At 35.1% G+C, this 20,829-nt stretch overlaps 1 long non-coding RNA gene and 1 pseudogene across 1 annotated transcript in view; one reads left to right on the top strand and one right to left on the bottom strand.

Annotated features, from left to right (window-relative positions):
* Positions 1–20,829, top strand: part of LOC109026252 (uncharacterized) — a 56,804-nt gene that overhangs the window by 19,510 nt on the left and 16,465 nt on the right. The gene's annotated exons all lie outside the window — the stretch shown is intronic.
* On the bottom strand, positions 885–1,223 carry LOC101145895 (NADH dehydrogenase [ubiquinone] 1 alpha subcomplex subunit 5-like; annotated as a pseudogene).

Raw genomic sequence — 20,829 nt, 5'->3', positions numbered from 1 at the left:
TAAGCCTATTCATATGCCAGATAAACTTCAGAAACTCTTAACGTCTCTACTACAAAAATTCTGCCTCTATCCTTATGTAATTAGGTTGATTTAGAAAATTAAAGGCCACAGGCTAGAAAAGTGATTTCCATAAATGCAACAAAACGAAAAGTTTTTCCAACTACATCTATGCAATGGGAAATCTTTTTTTAAGCACCAAATCAATTTCTTCAATTGTACAATGTATTCTAATTTGATAGTTTTCAAATATAGTAACAACAAAATATAATAAAATTAAGACTATATAAAAACCAAGTAAATGGTATAATTCTAATAATGACTAAAAAAAGATACTTATTATTAATTTTATAATCAGTATATAATTATATATTTAAATTTTACTTTACATATGTAAGATCAAAGCCAAGGCAGTTAACCACAATTTTCAATTTTATCACCAGCCACTTGTGCTATTTTATCACATTTGAAAATATTCAAATAGTGATCTATAATTTTTTGGACAATAACAATTAAGGACCTTTTCTTCTTCAAGGTAATTTTTAAAATTAAATGATGTATTGAACATACTACCAAAAAACTTTACTTTTTGATTATGGCCTCTACATTGAAGATCTTTCAGAATTATTTAAATTAATTTTAAAATCTTCCCATGACCCCTCTGTTCAAAGAAATATCATCTTTGAAATAATTTGTGTGAATATTTACAAATCAAAAATGGATTCACAAGACCATATTGCCATAATCACTAATTTTAACAGTCTCCTAAACATTTTCTATATCACTTTTCTTGATTGTAAAATGTCAATAATATGGACATACTCTTAATATAACAGAATATTTAAATTACATCAATTTCCCATCAACCCACCAAAGTCATTCAATAATTATATTGGCCATTTCCACTGATGGGCCAGAGGCTCTTCCACTAATGGCTTCCATGTTTTCCACTGCATCATTTGTCTTGCCAGACTTAGTTCATTTTTACCCAGGAGAATCATCTCTCCCATTCAGCCACCTTCAAGTTGGTCTTCCAATTTTTGAACATCTGATTCCACTTAGATCATAGCCAGCTTCTCATTAGTAATCTGTTCTGTATACTTTCTATATGCTGCATTTTTAGGGATTCGCTCAAGAACATCAAGAATATTTGTATACAATATTCTTGGCTTCTCATGTGGACTCTTGCATACCGCAAGGCCAGTGGTCTTCAGCACACTCGCCATGACAGCCAAAAATGTATATGAAGTTTGATAATCAATCCGGCACCTCTCAAATTACACCATGATAAGCGACTTTCTAAAAACCTGAATAATTATAATACTAAGTAATCTTAATAAACAATTAAATGTTAAAATTTAAGAAAATATTCAACTAAACATTATAATCAAAACATTAATATAGAGAAAAATAGGATATCTAAAGAAATATGCAATAAAATACAGGATAGAATAAAACCAAATTTTTTTAAGTATTAGTAAAATTTGATTTATTTTGGTTCTTAATGTTAATAGCTGTCCAATATTCATGACATGGATCTTATACAACATCAATAGTTTGGAATTATCTTAACAAAGATTTGGTTCAATTATGAGTAGTATAATAGAAAACTCAAAATAACAGTACCTTAAGCAAGATAGAAATTTATATTTCTTATGTAATCCAAACCAGTCTAAATCTAATATGAAAGTTTTATAATCATCAGGGTTTTTCAGATTTCTTTGCTAACATTGTCTTGTGATCCTCCCCATACATCATGTTAAAAGAGCCTACTTGAACTCAACCATCACATATACATTTCAACATATGCATTTTAGCCTAAAAAAAGGAAACAAGGATGAAGAAGAATGTGCATTTCTTTTAAGAATACTTATCAGAAATCACAACATTCTATCGGCTACCACTGAGTCACCTGTACTCACCTAGCCATAAGGGACTCTAAAAATTGTGGTGTTTATTTATTATGTCCAACAAAAATCAGGATCCTATTACTAAGAAAGAAACTGAAAGTAGTTATTGGGCAACAACTAGCAGTCTCTGCAATAAGGTCATAATCATAAGTTTGATATTTCAACAGAAAATCAATCTTCTAACTTTCTTCAACAAAGGATGGAAATGTCACAATTTAAGCCAAGGTCAGAGAATGACTTCTAGAATTTGAGTGAGATCTACAAGATAGGAACTGGGTTAATCTTCAGAACATGAGAACTGGACTTATGTTCTGGACTTTTGTCACGCTCTTAGCCTGAAGCCAGTAGGGCAACTGGTCAGGGCCTGACAACAGGGCCAATGGAGAACCAACATATTGATCTAGTAATGTCGCCTGAAATTTGAATCAAATTGTGCCTGGAGCCATTTCTATTTATATGTGTCAGTAAATGTGTTTCCTTGGTATCCAAGAAGAGGTTAAGAGAAATGAATACATACATGCATAATAGAAAGAAAGAAAGAAAGAGAGAGAGAAAGAAAGAAAAAAAAGAAAGAAAGAAAGAAAGAAAGAAAGAAAGAAAGAAAGAAAGAAAGAAAGAAAGAAAGAAAGAAGGGAGGGAGGGAGGGAGGGAGGGAAGGAAGGAAGGAAGGAAAGAGTTTGTTTCCATAATGTTAAGTCCATTTTTGTCAATATTTTCAAACTACTGCTAGGCACAATACACACAAGACAGTGCCCTATATTCACAAAGGCAATGCATGTCTGCTTGTTTATTTTAAACACTTTCAAAGTTTTATATATTAAGGTGATACATATTTGCACAATCGCATCAGATCACAGAACATTCACATAAAGAAACATATAATTAATAAAGTTTTAACATTTCATTTATATATTCTAGACGAATGCTGTCTGGTATAAATACAATGCACACCACAAATGTGAGCCACATGTATAATGTAAATTTTTTTCATTAGTCATATTTTAAAAGGTAAAAAGAGACATAAAATTAAATAATATATTTTATTTACTCAACCTGTCCAAATATTAACATTTCAATCTGTAATCAATACAAAAGTATTAAAAATATATTACATTCTTTTTTTTCATGTCTGCAAAATCCAGTATGTTCTATATGCTTGCAGTTCATCTCAATTCAGACTAGACACATTGCAAGTGCCCTATCCACATGTAGCTAGTGGCTACCATATGGAATGGCACTGCTCCAGGCCAAGTTAATTCATAGGGATAATCCATTACATAAAGAGTAGAAGTAATTCATCTATAAAGCAATTGGATCTTATAAATTTGTGTGTGAAAGAATGGGTACATGTGAAGAAGTGTGATTATCTTTATACCTCTTTAGGTTTTTGTAAACATATTTTTATAATTTATTTTTTCCTCCATATAGAGCTGAAAATTTATTTATTGGCCAAAAGATCATATAACCTAAAAGATCACTGGAGCTGTTTTGGTTAAAAGTAACTAAAAACCTAATTTTAACTGACTAAGAGGGGAAAAGAAAAGAATGAATTGGATTGTGTAATTATAAAGTCCGTGGGTAGTGTCAGATGCATAAAAGATCTAGGAGCTCAACTCTATTATGATCTATGTTGGCTTCACTTTCAATAAGGTAGGCTTTCTTTTTGTGGTAGCTCCACAGAATTCTAGAATTTTGTCCACTTGGTTCAAGTTCAACAGAAAAGAACATGATTTTCCAACTATATCCATAAAACATCCCAGCCTGATCCCTATTGGCCTAAACGGACTCACATGCCTAATTCCTGAAGCAATTATTGGGGCTGACGTGGAAATTTGAGTAAATTGAAATGATTTATTATCTTAGGCCTTATGTCAAAACCTGGAACTGATGACAGAAACTGTACCACCCTGAACCAAGTGTGGACAATGGGCATTTCTTCAAAGAAAAATTGAAGAAACAGATATAAGAATGAAAAAAACAAGCAGCTGGTATCTGTAGGCTGTTAGCCCTACAGTTCTGGAATCTCAGGGGCAGCCCTACCCCCACAGCTCTACTCTGCATTGCCTTAGTGAGGCTCTTTGTGGTGACTCTGTCCCTGTAGCAAGGGACTGAGCTGTCTAAGATGGACAGCCTCGGGGCCCAGGCAGAGACTTGCTACAGGGAAAACTAGGTGGAGGTAGCCATGCCCTACAGGGAAAACTAGGTGGAGGTAGCATTTGCATTCTGCAAGCCTGCATAGTTAGTGCCACATGGACTTTGCCAAAGCTGATAGTTTATGCCCTCTGGAGTGGAGGTTCAAGCTGCACCTGGGTCCACTTGAGCTATTACCAGGGTAGTTAAGAAGCACTACACCAGAAGGCAGAGAGCAAATGTTTGAGAAGACCCTGGGCAGTGAGCATAGATGTTCCTCGTGTGCCCTGGGCCTCTCCCTGGAAATAATTCTGTTCTCTGGAGTCTAGCACTCTGGTCCTGTAATGGGTGGGACAGCCCCACAAGATCTCTGAAATGCCTTTGGGGTCATTGTCCCATGGTCCTGATAAATAACACGTGGATTCCTTCTATTCATAATAATCTCATTAGCAAATGGTCTCTTGGCCACACCCTTGGCTTTCTCCCCAAAATGCCTTTTTGTTTTCTTTACATGGCTAGGCTGAGAGTTTGACAACATTACATTCTGTTTTCCTCTTAATTATAAAATCTATCTTTAAACTGTTTCTCTCTTCTCATGTTTTAGAATACACCATTAAGAGAAGACAAGTATGATCCTGATACTTTGCTGCTCAGAAAATTTTTCTACCAAATATCTTAGTTCATGACGTTTAAATGCTGCCTTCCAGAAAGTCCTGAGATATGGATATAATTGATATAAGTTCCTTGTCACTTTCTAACAAGGATGGCCTTTCTCCTAGTTTCCAATAAGATATTCCTTATTTCCATCTAAGACCTCATGTCCCTATTTCTACTAACATTCTGTTCACAATCACTTAAGTAATCTCTAGGAAGATTCAGCTTTTCCTACAGCTCTCTCCTTCTGAGCCCTCACCATATTCACCCTTAATGTTCATGGCAATACATGCTTTTTCCACCGTTCACTTCAATTTCTACCTATTACAAAGTCTTTACTTATTACCCAGCTCCCAAGCAACCTCCACATATTTAAGTATTTGTCTGGCAATATTCCACTTCTTTGATGCCAGTTCCTATATTAGTCTGTTTGTGCTGCTATAACAGAATACCTAAGACTGGGTAATTTATAAAGAAGTGAAATTTATTTTCTTAGGATTCTGGAGGTTGGGAACTCCAACATAAGGCACCTGCATCTGGTGTCTGGTAAGGGCCTTCTTGCTGTGTCCTCACATGGCAGAAGGGAGAAATATAAGTTAAAAAGCTAGACAAACACCTCATGATGCCTCTCTTAGAAGGGCCTTTGTCCCATTAAGGAGGGGGGAACCCTAATGACCTAATCATCTCTCAAAGGCCCCACTTCTTACTACCATCACATTGGTAATAGTTAAATTTTGGAGAGGACACATTCCAACCATAACACTTGTGTTGTTTTTTTCCAGTTACACCCATAGTTGCCTATAATTTCGGTAGGCAACAGGAAAGAATTTGAGGACTTTTACTGCTGTGCTGAGTCATATAATTATTTTTCCCATGTCTGAAGTGTCATCCCAAAGTTTGATTTAGCCCTTCTGTTCTGAACATTAACATTAGGAGACTGCAATGGCAAATGCTGGAATTAGTTACAAATAGCTATTTTCATGTTCAATTAAATTATTTTTATCACATATATTATTTCTTTGTTCTCTTGATTTTACTAACTTTTTACAATAACCATATATAATGCTATAGCCAGAGAACAGTAAATGTTATTTTTTTAAAAAAATTAAGTACATTCTAAAAACATTTTCAGTTATCCAATAATACAGTCTTAGTTTGTAAATATCCTCTTCTAAGTCTATCATGAGCCTTGTAAGATTTTGTTTTTAAAAAGACTGAAACAAAACAGAACTGCTCTGATTTTTCCTAACCCATGTGTCTGGCCAGGTGTTTGGAAAGGAAGCTTTCATGGGTATTCTTTTCTATAGTATCTTGCCCAAGGATTGAAATCAATGAATTCAGTTGCCTAAGGTCACAACTAGCCTGCAATTACTTGAATTCTTATTACTCCTTATTTTTATCCTAAAGCTGTACTTTTTATGTTTTGTTTGTATGGCTGATTCGACAAAAAAAAATCACACCTAACATTACTGAAACTAATTATCTAATTAGAAGTCTATGTAGCCTTTACTCCTTCAGTAAGCCAAACAGTCCGTTTTCCAACTGACTTTTTTTTCTAATGCCTTTTAGCTGGAAGAAAAAGAGCTCTACATGCCATCAGTTAATGGGCTTTATTAAAATAATTCTTACTTACACAAGCATAACGTTTTAGGGATTTTTTTTATGTGTCTTTCCTCTTGTATTTAGGTGTCTTATGTGGCCTCTTTTCCTCTCACAGTTTATCAAAGAAAATCTCTTTAAGATACACATTTGATTTTATTTTAAACAACAATCTTTCCTCTTCTGTTGCAAACTAGATTGAGTTTGTAGATCTTTTGAAAGAGTCTATAAAATGGGTGTTCATCCCTCCACTCCTTGAAAAGAACCACAGTTCTACCTAGTTTGAGAAATACCCCATTAGAAACTACCTATATTGACGTATCTTTAATTATATAATATGCAAACACAAATCTTAGTTTCACACAGATGTTATTTCATTTTCTGTGGTAAGAGAAGTAATTCTGGTATCCTTACTATTTTATCCAATAGTAAACTAGCTTAATTTGACTGAGAGAATATTGTTTCATTGGAGATAAGTGTTCATTTCTTAAAATCTTTTTATTTAATAGAAATATTTGTACAGTAATAAATAATTTACACCTGATTCACACAAGGTTTTCATAGTGCTAAATTTTTATAATTGTACATTTAAAAACACTTGGCATTTTTGTGCTGATTCACTTAATCAGCCATTTAAAGCACTTGGCATTGTGCCAGGTGCTCCCTTAAGTGCTAAAACTTTGCAGTAAAGAAAGCTTTTCATTCCTTGCCCACATGGGGCTTAGGGACATGTGACTGAGAAGGATGTTGATTGTATGATTAAGGCAAATAACTATGTAATTAAATTTCCTGTAAAGAAAACTCCAAGCACTATTTAAAAAGTAATAGGAGGACTAACTTGGAAGTTACACTTAAGCTGAGATCATAAGAATGAGTAGGGATTGTCTAAGATAATGAGAAACAAGAATATTCTTGATTAAAGCAATGGCACGTGCAAAGGGCATGGGGCAAGAAGAAGCATGACTTGATTGAGAAATTGAAAGAAGGGCCAAGTCATTGAAACTCATTAAGTACTAGGAGAAATGGTGTGAAATAAAATAAGATCATACTTCCTAAAGCTAAATGTCTTGCTCCCAAGATTGCCTTCCACAGTTGTATTTTCTTACGACTCCTGATATCTCAACCTCTAAAGAATCATTAACCAATGTACCTATACATATATAAAGCTCATCTTGCCATCACACCTTCTATCATGTACCTAAGTATTCTCAGTTCTTCCCTTTCCCTCTCATCTGACCCTGAGTGCTGTCCATCTTCTAGGGAACAAAATCCTCTGCAAAATCCAGGCCAGACCCACAGCAGGATGAAGAAGTTTTCTTATATCTTATCCTTCTCCTTAGGCCTGCTATTGCTTTATTGCTCTGTCAGGTTTTAAAACTACATAAATTTTTAACTCTATGCAGCTCAATCTCTTCTTATCTTCAGAAAATGATGCCGTTTGTAACAGAAAAGATAACACACACCAGAAATAGTTGTTTCTGGTCTCCAGAAATCAATACAGAAAGTCTCCACATGAAAAGAGTGAGGATGTCACTGAAAAATATAAGCAACTATGTATTGTAAGCATATGCTTCAAAAATCATTTACCTAAATTCTTGGCTTCCACCAGACTAGTTCTTTGGCAATATTTTGGACTGTCTAATAATTCATGGCTTGGAGTAGACATTTTATTCACTGCTCATGATTAAATCTCCCTAGGAATCTGTTCTCATACCCTATTAATTTTTTTTTTTTTTTGAGACAGAGTCTTGCTCTCTTACCCAGGCTGGAGTGCAGTGGTGCAATCTCCGCTCACTGCAACCTCCACCTCCCGGGTTCAAGCAATTCTCCTGCCTCAGCCTCCCGAGTAGCTGGGATTACAGGCACATGCCACCATGCCCGGCTAAATTTTGTATTTTTTTAGTGGAGACAGGGTCTCACCAAGTTGGCCAGGCTGGTCTCAAACTCCTGACCTTGTGATCCGCCTGCCTCAGACTCCCAAAGTGCTGGGATTACAGGTGTGAGCCACCGTGCCCAGCCCTCATACTCTATTATTTCTTTCAAATGGGCTGTACCATCTGATTTTACTGCTACCCTTTGAAATCTTTCTATTCTCTGATGGACAAACTACCTAGTTCTTTACCCTCATCCCAGAACATTCTCATTGTCCACTGGCCTTAAGTAAAACCTGGCTCTTCACTGGGGATATAACTTCACCTTCTCAAATACAAACTGCTCACTCTCCACATGCCTTACCCTGCAGGGAGAGTGACATCGCATCCTCCTCTCTTCACACTAAGATGGACAGATCCAAATTTCTCCACCCTGTTAACTAGAAGCCCTTTGCCTCCTTTGCGCTGACATGACCTCTCATCAGGCCCCTTCATCTGTCAGCTGCTTTGCACTTGCTCCCAGATTTCCTCACCCTAAATCCTGCAATGATCATGGATTACTCACTGTCCAGAAGGTTGTTGAACTTGACATTCCAGTCTCTCACTATTCTACTTGCTCAACTATGGCTTTCACCACTTCCGACTATCTACTAATCCCTTTTATGAGCCGCTTCTTTGTTCATCCAATTCAAATCCCATTGTCCATAATTTTAAACCATTCTTTTATTTATGTCCACAACTTTTGTCACTCCTCTTTCTGACAAAACCTGTCTGGGAAATCTTAACCCTTGATAAATTCAATCTCACCCAGCTTACTGGGTAGAGATGAAAAGAAAAATTTAACTGTGCAGATTAGGGCTACTATAGCTTCATGATCTTCAAATTCATTCATGTCTGGCCATGCTGTGATTTTTGTGTGATCTGCTTACTACCTCACTTTCCAGGGTGATTATTCTAAGTTGCTTTTTTTACTCAAACCTCTGAGTATGACTGCTTCTCTATTTTGTCCTATAACTTTGCTTTCTGCTTCAAAACAAAGTAAAATCTATTAGCAAAGAACTGACAAACTTGCAACTATAACTGTGTCTGCACCTATTATTTCTTCCTTAGTTTCTCTTGTAATAAAACCTCTACGGCTCTTTCTCTCACCTGTGCTCTGTATCCATTCCCTTCCTACATGCCCCATGAGCTTGTCCAATCAACTACCCTTATGCCTGCATCTTCAACCCTCACAGCTGAAATATGAAAAACTTCCTTCTGTCTCATGTTCCCCACCAGCTTCTCACTGTCTCTCCCTTTCTGTTTACAACAAAAAGTACTGAATACTCTGTCTTCATTGTCTTTACTACCTTTACTGTCTTCATTATCTTTATTGTCTTCAATTCTTAGCATATTATTTATTCCTAAAACAGAGTAACCTTATTTTCTCCTACAACACACAAAATTTCTTAAAATTGTTGTCTCCAAATTCACCTAATGCCCTTGCCCCAGTCAAGTGGAGAATTCTTAGGTCTTAATTTACTCGACTATTCTTTCTTATCACAGTCATTTCCATTGACTTCCATAACATGAAACTTCCCTGGGTGCCTTCAATTTGCTGTTGTTGTTGTCTTATTATACAATTGATTAATCTCGGTAAAATTTACCATATTCACTAGGCCTTGCAAATAAAATATCTATATATCAATATTCAATATAATATTTAATAAGTAGCAATACATCCATATTATTTATTTTTGATATCTATTTTATTCTTAACTTCATTTCTTTTTTCTTTAAGTTTAATTTATTTTACTTATGTCTAGCTTCTTGTATTTAACACACTTGTCATATATATTTTCAGCTGTTCATTTTGTACTTCAACGCTATAGGTTACCCTCAGTTTGCCACCTTTTAATGCATCCTCAGGCTTTGATGACAGATATGTTCATTGTAATTGACATTTTGTAGTAAGTATTCATTATTTTCTTTTTTAAAATGTTTATTTTAAGTTTAATGGTACTAGTGCAGGTTTGTTACACAGGTAGACTTGTGTCATGGACATTTTTTATACAGATTATTTCATTGGCCAGATATTAAGCCTAGTACTTATGAGTTATTTTGCTGATCCCCTCCCTCCTCCTACCCTCCACCCTCCACCCTCCAATAAGCCCCAGTGCATGTCGTTCCCCTCTATGTGTCCATGTGTTCTCATCATTTAGCTCCAACTTCTAAGTAAGAACAAGCAGTATTTGGTTTTCTGTTCCTGTGTTAGTTTGCTGAGGATAATGGCTTCAAAAAATAACAGATGCTGGTGAGGTTGTGGAGAAAAAGGAACGTTTATACGCTGTTGGTGGGAGTGTAAATTAGTTCAGGCTTTGTGGAAGACAGTGTGACGATTCCTCAAAGACCTAAAGACAGAAATATCATTCAACTCAGCAATCCCATTTCTGGGTATATACCCAAAGGACTATAAATCATTCTGTTATAAAGACACATGTATGTGTATGTTCATTGCAGTACTCTTCACGGTATCAAATATTCATTAGTTTCAATCTTATTTTCTTTCTTGCTTAAGGGTTAACTATAAGTATGCTTTTTAAGTGTCCCCAATATATGAGGAAAGTAATTATTTTTATTTTTGTGGCTGAAATTAATTTAATTTCAAACGTGTTTTCCTGTTTTCTTCCTATTTCTCTGTTCGCTTCTCTTCAAATGCATCTGAAAACTACTTCTTCATCTTCTCATTTTCATTTATACTCTCTTTGAAATATTGGACTTTGGCATGTGTGTGTTTATCTGTAGACTTCCCCTGAACAGTATATTCATTTTCATATCTCCATTAATTATTTCTGAATAAATAAAATCTTTACAATATTAAACTCTGAAATGGTTGAAAAAATCCCTAGACACAGAGAGATTGACAACACTTTAGTCACTGAACTGTTATTTATTCAAGAATTCAAATATTCAAACATTATATTAATTTTAGTCCTTATTTTGATGGCACACTTTTAAAAATCAGCATAATGATTTCTTAAATATTCAAATTATGGCACCTTAAATTTTAAAAAATGGCAAAATTAATACCCTCAATGAGCTATGGCTGAAAACAAAAATTTGACTATACCTTTTTGAAATCATATTATACAATTACTCCTAGTCACATAGAGACTTTGATATTTTCATTAACAGGTAAATGAAAAGTTTCAAGGCTCAGTGGTGTTATTTCTAACTATTTACCCACATTTTTTGCCTGAACTACAAAATGCAAAATTGTGGTAACTTAGAACTATGCCATACAGCTCAGGAATGAAAAGAACACATTTGGCATATAAAAATAATTAGATCATTTGTCTCAAAGTGTTTTCAAGGGAAATCTCACATCATCTGGGGTGATTTTAAAAAACACAGATTCTAGATGCCAACTAGACTAATATAATAGAGACAGCTGGGGATGGGAGATGGATGGTGGAGGATGAGGGTGGGGATTGGAATGGGGATGGGGTCCCAAGACTCTGCATTTTATAAACTCAATGGTTATTCTCATGCATCTTTAAGAACCAATAAAACAAATAAATGATTATCTGGTGAGACAAATGTGCTCATTTATGTTTCCAGAACACATACACTGTTCAAGTCTTTGATTGCTTTATAGGAGCTCTTTTTATGTTGTAAGGAAAAAATTTAACAGAAAAAGCAAACGTCTACAACTTAATGAATGGTCACTGGTTTCTATATAAGATGGAATATTATGAAAAAAAAATTCTGGTTTCAAAAGCATACTAATTTTGAATGCCTAGAGTTTGTTTAAGTATTAGAGAGCTGTGCTCTCCAAACTCAGTAAGTAGAAAATTCATCTATGAAACGTATGAATATGCAGATTCAAAAGGACTGGGACAGGAAGGAGATTTTAAATTTCTAAAATGTTTCCAGGTGAGGACACACTGTGAGTAACAAGATTATAGGAAAGAGCTGGCTCATGGTGACAGTCATAACAGTTGGTAAAGTTTCTGTATCATTGCCCTTTCTTTTAAAATATTCTTCAATTATTTCCATTCAGCAAGATTAAAAAAATAGAATCTTTCATTCAAACAAAAAATATCAATGAGGTGTTTCTGAAATTCTTCTTGATTTTGAAAACCTCATTGACATCATCTTACTTTTACAAAAAGATGCCCTTCTCTACTTATGATGTAATGCAATATAATTGATTACTCAGCAATGAATATCACTATAATATTACTGAGAACAAAAACTTCAGGAACAAAGCGCAATACACAGAATTGTTTTAAATAATTTTGCCTGTAAGGGGTAATATTTTTTAATAGTGTAATCAGAGAAAATGCACAGCAAAAGTGAATACATTTCTGAGGAGTCAAATGAAAAAAAGCACTTTTTAAAAATGAATCGTAAAAAATAATCTTACTGCCTAAGAAGTATTATCCTCACAATATAAAAGTTTAAGATACAAACATAAAAACTGAATAATTTGGGAGTTTGAATTTTATTCCAAATGGACAAAAGTGGCTAACATATGGGAGTGTTCAGATTTGAGAGTAGTTCGGGCTATTTGTGAGAGCTGAAGTCTTAGAGATTCCAGCTACAGTAGCTGGGGCTGTGTTTGGAGTAACCAGAGGGATTGGCTATTATTCAAACTAATGACACTTTTAAAGGGTGAAGGCTCTGAAAACCCAGTAATGCTGACTCATAAGCATACATTTGTTCTGGGCTTCTAAGGGAATTAGACATGCAATTCCCATTAACATTAACAGGAGACAGAAGTTCTATATCTAATTTCCCTCTCAGCGGGCTGGAAACAAACCCCATAATTTGAAGGATTTGCAGCTTTATGCAAGTTACATTGTGATCAAAAATTGCATATGATGAAATGGAAATGATGGAAAAAAATGCCTTATCCCTAATTTTAAATGACCTTGTGTTTCACAAAGCATCTCAGGCACAAATTAAAATAAAGAACAGTTGTACTGGAGAGTAGCCTTTATTCTTAAACATGAGAGTTACAGCCCTAGTGCCTTTATCTATTAAAAATGGTGAATTCAGCTTGTTGAAATGCCACTTTGAAAATTCGTTTTGTGTGAACTGTACAATTTTGTCAGTAAAACCCAGTTCAATCTGGGTTTACTGCCTAGAGTGGAATATAATGATTAAAAGAATTGCAATGCTTCTCTTAGAAAGGGAAAGGCCATATGTATATAAAAATACTGAAGATTCATTGCTAGCCTTAGTATTTTAATTGACATCTGTGGTCCTACTTTTGCAGAGTTACATCACGATAGAGGGGAGTTTTACTTCCTTGTTGACATGGATAACAATTATAAAAAATGCACAGGAGTCATTGAAAAATAGTGTTAAGGCAAAAGTTAATATTACTCTTACATAATTATGTGAGCCAAAAAGAAAGCTTGTCACTGGAAAAAAATTGAGATACTTGTCCCCTTAACTCCACTGTTTAATAATAAATTAATTAATTAAAAGCTATTCATTAGTTTGAAGAATAGTGTGTCGGAAAATTGGAGTTTGATGCCAACTACCTAAGATTACAGAATCAAATGGCACAAATTACAACTGTAACTTAAATGTTTTTCTAGGCACAAAAGAATTCCCAACATAATACATTGGAGGAAGGGGTGGAAAGGGATAAGATTAAGAGATACTGACAATAAAACAGACAAAATCCAAAAAAGGGGTATTTCAAGAAGGGAGTGGTATAACATGTCAACTACTGAGATTTTGCCAAATTCTGGAGTTGTTTTTTTTTTCTCACTTCTCATCCTTACTAATTTCTTATCTTCCTCTTCACTCACTCATCACTCTTACAAGTAGATATTATTTTTGTTTCTGCATTTATTTCCCCCCTGTATTTTCTTATTGTTGTTGTTTTCCCTGAAGAAGTGATGAGCCTTCCAGATTGAATCCTAATTGATATGGCTCTTTGGGGCAGTCAAGAGTGTTTCGTGTGCTCATTTTCCTTCTCCCACAATCTGATCTGGCAATTACTCAGACAGGAGGTTTTGGAATTATAATTACAAGAACGTCCCAACTAGTTCTCTCTGCCTTCATTTTCTTTCCGTCCCAATATTTTACCTACTAGACTTATTTTTTAAAACAGTACTTTGATCAAGACATTTGCTTTTTCAGAATGCTTCTACTCCTGGCCATTGACTAACGGCATACCATAAACTAATTAACCTGGCCTTTGTGTCATATCACAATGGGATCATCTGTAGCCTTTCTAAGTGAATTTTCCATGATCATGCACACACATCTCCTACTTCAGACAAAGTGGACTATTCCTGCAAAAGTGCTCATGGTTTCTCTCATTCTGAGCTTTTTCCATTGTCCAAAGCCTTCCCGTTTTCTTGAGTCTGATGTGACTCCTCCTGAATCTTCTTGCACTCAATTTTTACTTTCATTTCAAGGCATATTTTTCATTATATTATGTGTATTAAGTTAACTGCTTTATTCCTCCTGTTAGAGTCTATGTTTACAGAAGGCAGAGATGGCTGCCTGGTATTGATATTCTCTGCATTTTCTAATACAAAGCCTGGTAAATCGTATCCAGTTAAAGACACTTTTGATTTTATAAATAAGGCTAAATATTTAAAAGTTATTTATTAGATAGGTTTATGTAAAACTGTATATTTTATGTAAAAATATAATGATTTATATAAAAATATAAATGATGCATTTGGAAAATCATCACTGAACTCTTGGTTCCAAGAAGAGCACCTGATGTATAGCAGGCATACAATTAAAATTTATTAAATGACTAAATGAATATATGATTAATACCAACTTCATTCCCAATAGACTCTATTTTATATCACTCACAATTTGTGCCTCTTATTTCCAAATACATAATTCTGGCCAGTCTGATTAAAAAATCTAAGCATATATGTGAGCCTTCCTGACACATAAAATCTAAACAGCATGAAAAAAACAAAGGATGAGAAAATTTAAAAGAAAAGCTATTTCTGTTTGTTACTATGTGGACCATTTGTTAGTAATACTAAAAATTTTGATGATGTTGATAATTGTATTATCACCATTTCTAAATTTAATTTTAACTAAAACAGGTTTATCAAAGTGTTCAATAAAAATTTTAATAGTGAGGAACATGTGAAGAAAGCATTTTTTAAAATCATATCAAATGCTGTAAGACCACCAAATTATAACGTATATTATTTTCTATGAAAAAAATGTCCATTGTATGAAATGTTTTTATGTAACACATCTGGAGGTAGGTATACACTGGGTGGGGTGAAATTTCCTATAACTTCCAGCAGTGAACACCAGTTGACACCATGTCACTGGGACTCTACAGATATTCTGAAAATGACCTCGTGGCTAGAAGCAGTCAAGAGAGAATTTTTTTGTTATCACCCTTTCATGCTTTGAAATGCAACAGATTTATTAAAACTCTTAGATAGAGCCACAAAAGAACTTCATATTATTTTACTAGAGTCACAGAAAAGGAATCTAAAAATAAAATTTCCTCTCTGCTCCTGGGGTCTAGCCACTTCATGTAGCTTTGTGATTTGACATCACAAGAAATTCCAAGGGAGGCTGTGCAAGCAGGGAGGAAGCTGAGGTCAAGGAGCAGCAGGTTCTGGACCTGTGCTTGACTTACTTTGATGATCTTATTTGTTATATCAAATGGAGCAGAGAAAAAGAGGCTCTCCAATGAGCATAAGAAGCTACTCTTGGTTTTAATTCACTCGCTTTGATTTCCCTCAGCAAAACAGATTAAAGATGGGTCTTTCTTTCTGTTGGTGTTTCTCACTGTGGTACTCACTAGGAGAAAGAAAGAGCTGGTTTTAAAGGGTTCTTTGTCCAGCGTGGTCTCTTTAACTACCGAAACATCTTCCAGGATGAAGTGCTGAGGTGTTTGATGTTGGCTGAACTAGAAATCACTTTCTGTCAATCAAATGTAACTGGCAGCCTAGTTATGAAAATCAGTCAAAATGATATAGAAAGACAAAAAAAAAGCTTCGCATTTTAAATTCAATTTTGAACTACCTTACTCCATTCATTTACATAAATATTTAAGTGCCAACTGGAAGAAATCATTAAAACAGCTCAACTGAAATGAAAAGGATTGTTATGAAGGGCTAGTCTCTAGCACCCAGAGCACGCACCTCCCAGGGCGCACAATGCTTAGAGTGCAGAAGTCACGGCCCATTCACCTATTACTTGATAATGAATGTTGTGGCTGATGTTTCCAAATCAGCAACCATTGCCGGCCCACAAGAGCAAACATGTTTTAAACATATGTTTTACATGGTACAATCACTCCATAAACAATTAGTGTATCTAATGCCATGTATGTGGTATTAATACAACCTCAGAGTTGTGCTACAGAGAGATAACACATTTCCCAGCTCATTGGAGGCTCTAATTCACCCCTTATGCCTCACAGCACTTTCCAAGGAGTGTGTTATCTGGAAGTAACACACCCTTGGCTTATGCCTTATTGCTTAATTGTAATCCAAAAATGTCAGATCCAAATAATTACCAACCCAATTTGCCAATACCCATTGTAGGCTTTCTTACTTAAGTGAGCATTTTTAAAATATGTTAAAGTTTTATCGACCTAGAAGAAAGAGATTCCTTTACTCCTTCTTTTTCATGATTATCCATGGTGAGCAGAGAGTACTTGGGAAGAAAAGCAGAGAATCAAGGAATTCGACATTTCTACACTTTTTTGTTTTTAATGTAGTCCAGCTTCACATCTTTACCTACATTTCAGAGTTTACATTTTCTGCTATATCAAATGAGGCTGGCAATGCATATTGTTAGCACTATATTTGACAAAGTAGACTGTTTTTGCCTTTTACTGGCAGATGACAAGACTGAGCCAACTTGATAGGCTGTACCCCTAGGAAGCAATTTTGTCTTTCATCTACCCTTCTATACATATTTGTACTAACAATGCTTTGGTACACCTTACAGTGCGATCCTCCCTCACCACCCCCTAAAATGAATAAGACATCTCTTAATGCCTTGGCTTAGCAGTATTACTTCTCTGTTTTGCCCAAAGCAGAGTTTCGTAACTAGATTCTCTGCTGCAAGTAGTTTGCTCTGCCTCTTATCCTACCTACAACTGCCGGTCATTGTTACAAGCACAGCTCTGTGTCATTTGGATTCTTAAAAAAAAAAAAAAAAAAAAGTCTTAGGCTGCTATTCTTCTTAGAATCAATGTCTTAAGTCTTTATCTAGAATTAGAAGTTCTAAACTATAGGACCTCAATCAATTTCCTCAAATGGCTTCCAGTGCATCATCCTCACTTACCTCATGATTAAACTAAACTCAAAAAACGTGCTGCACTCGCCCTTTGCTTTCCAACATCTGTGTTTTCTTGGGCTGTTTCCACTTGCATGAATTCCTCTCCCCAAGGCTTTGAATCCAAATTGCATTCCATTTCTCATTTTTTAAATCCAGTTTCACGTATTTCTAAGATTTCTAGACTCCTATCTGATTTGTTCTCTACCTCCACACTGTCAGACTCTATTGGATGCTCATGTGAGCAAATGAATTGAAGTAATTTAACATGTCACATGTAAATGTTTACAGTTTGAGAAGTGCTATAGTAGTAGTTTGAGAAGTGCTATAATAGAGGCAGCACAGGGGCAATACGTGCCCAGATGAGGGTTACGTAACTCAACCTCTGTAGTCGAGGAAGGCTTCCTAAAGGAGGTAAACCTTGAGCAACAATTGAAGGAAGAGTTTGAAGGAGAAATGGTAAGGGCTTTCCAGGTGGAGTGAACACTGTGCACTGCTGGTCCCAGATTATTTCTGTATGTGGTGTCATTGGTTCTGCTCAGAAACTACCTATCTCTTACCTGGATTCCCTTGACACTCTTCCTAAAGCCATTCCAGCTGCCACATTACAATCAGAGAGCTTTTCATGGAGGCTGAACACAATTACTTTAAGCTCCAGTTCCTGGACCTTTTCAAGCTTCCCTACACCCATTGGAAGCATTCATGCCTCAGTGGCATGTGCATTTTGTTTCATCCGAATGACATATCCTTGCCCCGATTTTTCATCTAATTTTATGTAGTTCCTTCCAGTACTTCACAAAGCAAAATTAGTTGATCCCTACTCTGTGTTCTTATGCAAGCTGTTCATCCTTTGATCATAACTATTCCCATTTTATAGCCAGAAGGGAATATTTCTTTATGCACCTCCAGTGGCTGTCAGGTTGTCATTTCATGTGTTGCCTGGCTCACAAAACATTCATTTCCATATTTTCAAACTCTGCTAAGAGAACTCAATTCCATGATTTTTATTTTTCTCTTTTAACAGTGTGGCATGATAGCTAAATAAATTTTTAGATAATATTTCAATTCTTTATCAGTTTAAGGAGAAAAATTATCTGACTTGCAAGCTACTATGATATCTCCACTTCTCTCTCTCTCACACACACATACACACACACATAGACACACATATGCACACACACACATGCACCACACACACCACCACCACTGTCACCACCACCAACAACAATATTAATAGCAGAGACAAATGCTAAGAGGACATTATTTGACAGATATGGTAAAAGGCATAGGGATTAAGAACCTCATCTAAGGATAAGCAGCTTGTGAAAGATAAAACCAATGTATAAACTCAGGTCTGTCCTTCCCCAAGGCCACTGCCCTTGCCTTACAGCTCACAAGATTTTAAAAGTTATTTTTATTAGTGTTCTATTTTATAATATATGTGGGATTCTTATTGTGTCTTACTTTCCTTATTTCAAAAACATATCCACTCCTCCTTACTGTAGACAGGAGAACTTCCATGCCACCCATATTATGAAAGGGAGGGGGAAGCCTCTCTTTGTGTTCTTCAACTTTATCATGAAACTCATCACCTTATGATTAAAGAACAGTTTTATTTCTTATAAAAGTTTTGGATATTTGAAGTAGTCTCTTTCAAGTTTGATATAGAATAGATTTTTATCCAGTTTGTTTAACTTTGAATGGCAATTTCAGCCCCAACTCAAATCATGACCTCTGTTAGTTAGGGTAACACAAACTCCTATAACACATAAACCCCAAATTTCTAAGGCTTAAAAGAATAGAGATTTACTTCTTGCTCACAAAGGGTGTTCATACTGTCAGTGGAGTAGTGAATCTCTGTGCCATAGAATCATTTAGGCTGATGAATGCCCTAGGCATTAGTATCCATCCAACAGAAACAATAACAACATGAAGAAGCACAATTTATTTCTTAAAAGCCCAGGCTAAAAATTATAAATACACTTTTGTTCGCCGTCCTTTGATGAGAACTAGTCATGTACCCTTATCTGGATGTAAAAGGGGGCTGCAATTTTCAAATACTGCAGGTTCTGATGCTTATAAAATGCTAGAGCTTCCTTCTGATGTAAAAAAAAAGATACAAATTATTAATACAAAATGAGATATAAGGCTTTGGAAGAGTGTTTTGCAGTGAGGGACCTTAAGACAAGCAATACTAGTATAACAGCTAGTCAGCATCTAGAGACAAAAAATACAGCCTCTGGCTTGGCAGCTACCACCTAATGATAACCCCTCTATAAAAGGAGAGAACAAGAACTTGGTTATTGTACTTGTTATAAGACAGTTATTTCTCTCTGCCTTACAAATTAAGTGACAGCCCCTAGCAAGGTAAGATATGATGTCAAATAATATCTTTTATCATCTATTATTTTTTAAGCAAATCTAATAACGTAACAAGTTCTAAACATCTATAATCAAGATTCTAGAATTTCCTAAAGCTAATTGAGCTCTGGTCAATCTGATTTTATTATGTAAAGTAAATTATCTAAAATTATTCATTCTTTGTTTATTTGTTTGATGCTAACATTATTTTGAGAGCCCAGAGCTTTCTCTGACATATATTCTAAAAAGGAGATTGGATGCTGAATTTTAGTCAGAACTATTATGTCCACGGAAGTACAGTGCACCATCACTTAAATCTATGCTCAGTAAATATTACACACTAAGTAGTCATTCTAACCTGTTTGCATTTATAGCTTCTTAAGGGGTGTGTGTGTGTGTGTGTGTGAGAGAGAGAGAGAGAGAGACTTAATAAAATATTTCAGATAGTAATTTTACTGCAGTGACACAAGTATTTGAATTATGTAAATCAGCCTGGACTGTGAGTGAAAAAAGCCCAGCTTTCTTCTCTGGCTCTGTTTTTCCTTGTGGTGAAATGTTACTTACTTGCCCTCTGTCTGTAAAATGGGAACATTAATATTTACCCTGTTCACTTGAAAGGTTTATATACAAACCAAACACATTGCTGTGTGAAAAAGCATTTAGTGGTGATAAGGTACTCAACAGATGTGATATATTACTGGTTATGATAGTCATGATCATAAAAATGATAAAATACTAACCTTGTTAGGCAAATTACATACATAATGTACAAGTCAGATATTTGTGTGAAAGTTCTCCACTCACTAATTAGGAGATTTTGAACAAGATACATAATTTTTCCATGTCTCAGGCTTCTCTTTAAGAGGATCATTATATATTGTACTATCTGCCCCACGGAGATGATATGAGGATTAAAGGAGAATATATAAAGAGTTTAAAACAGTACCTGTATATTCATTAGATCAAAAACTTATTTTGAATACAAACTTGTTTTTTTTCAAAATCACCTAATTTTTTTAAAG

The sequence above is a fragment of the Gorilla gorilla genome, chromosome 2 (genome assembly GCF_029281585.2).
Source record: "Gorilla gorilla gorilla isolate KB3781 chromosome 2, NHGRI_mGorGor1-v2.1_pri, whole genome shotgun sequence".
Taxonomy (NCBI): domain Eukaryota; kingdom Metazoa; phylum Chordata; class Mammalia; order Primates; family Hominidae; genus Gorilla; species Gorilla gorilla.
Note: the sequence above shows the minus strand (reverse complement) of the source record. Positions and strands in the feature narration are given on the sequence as shown.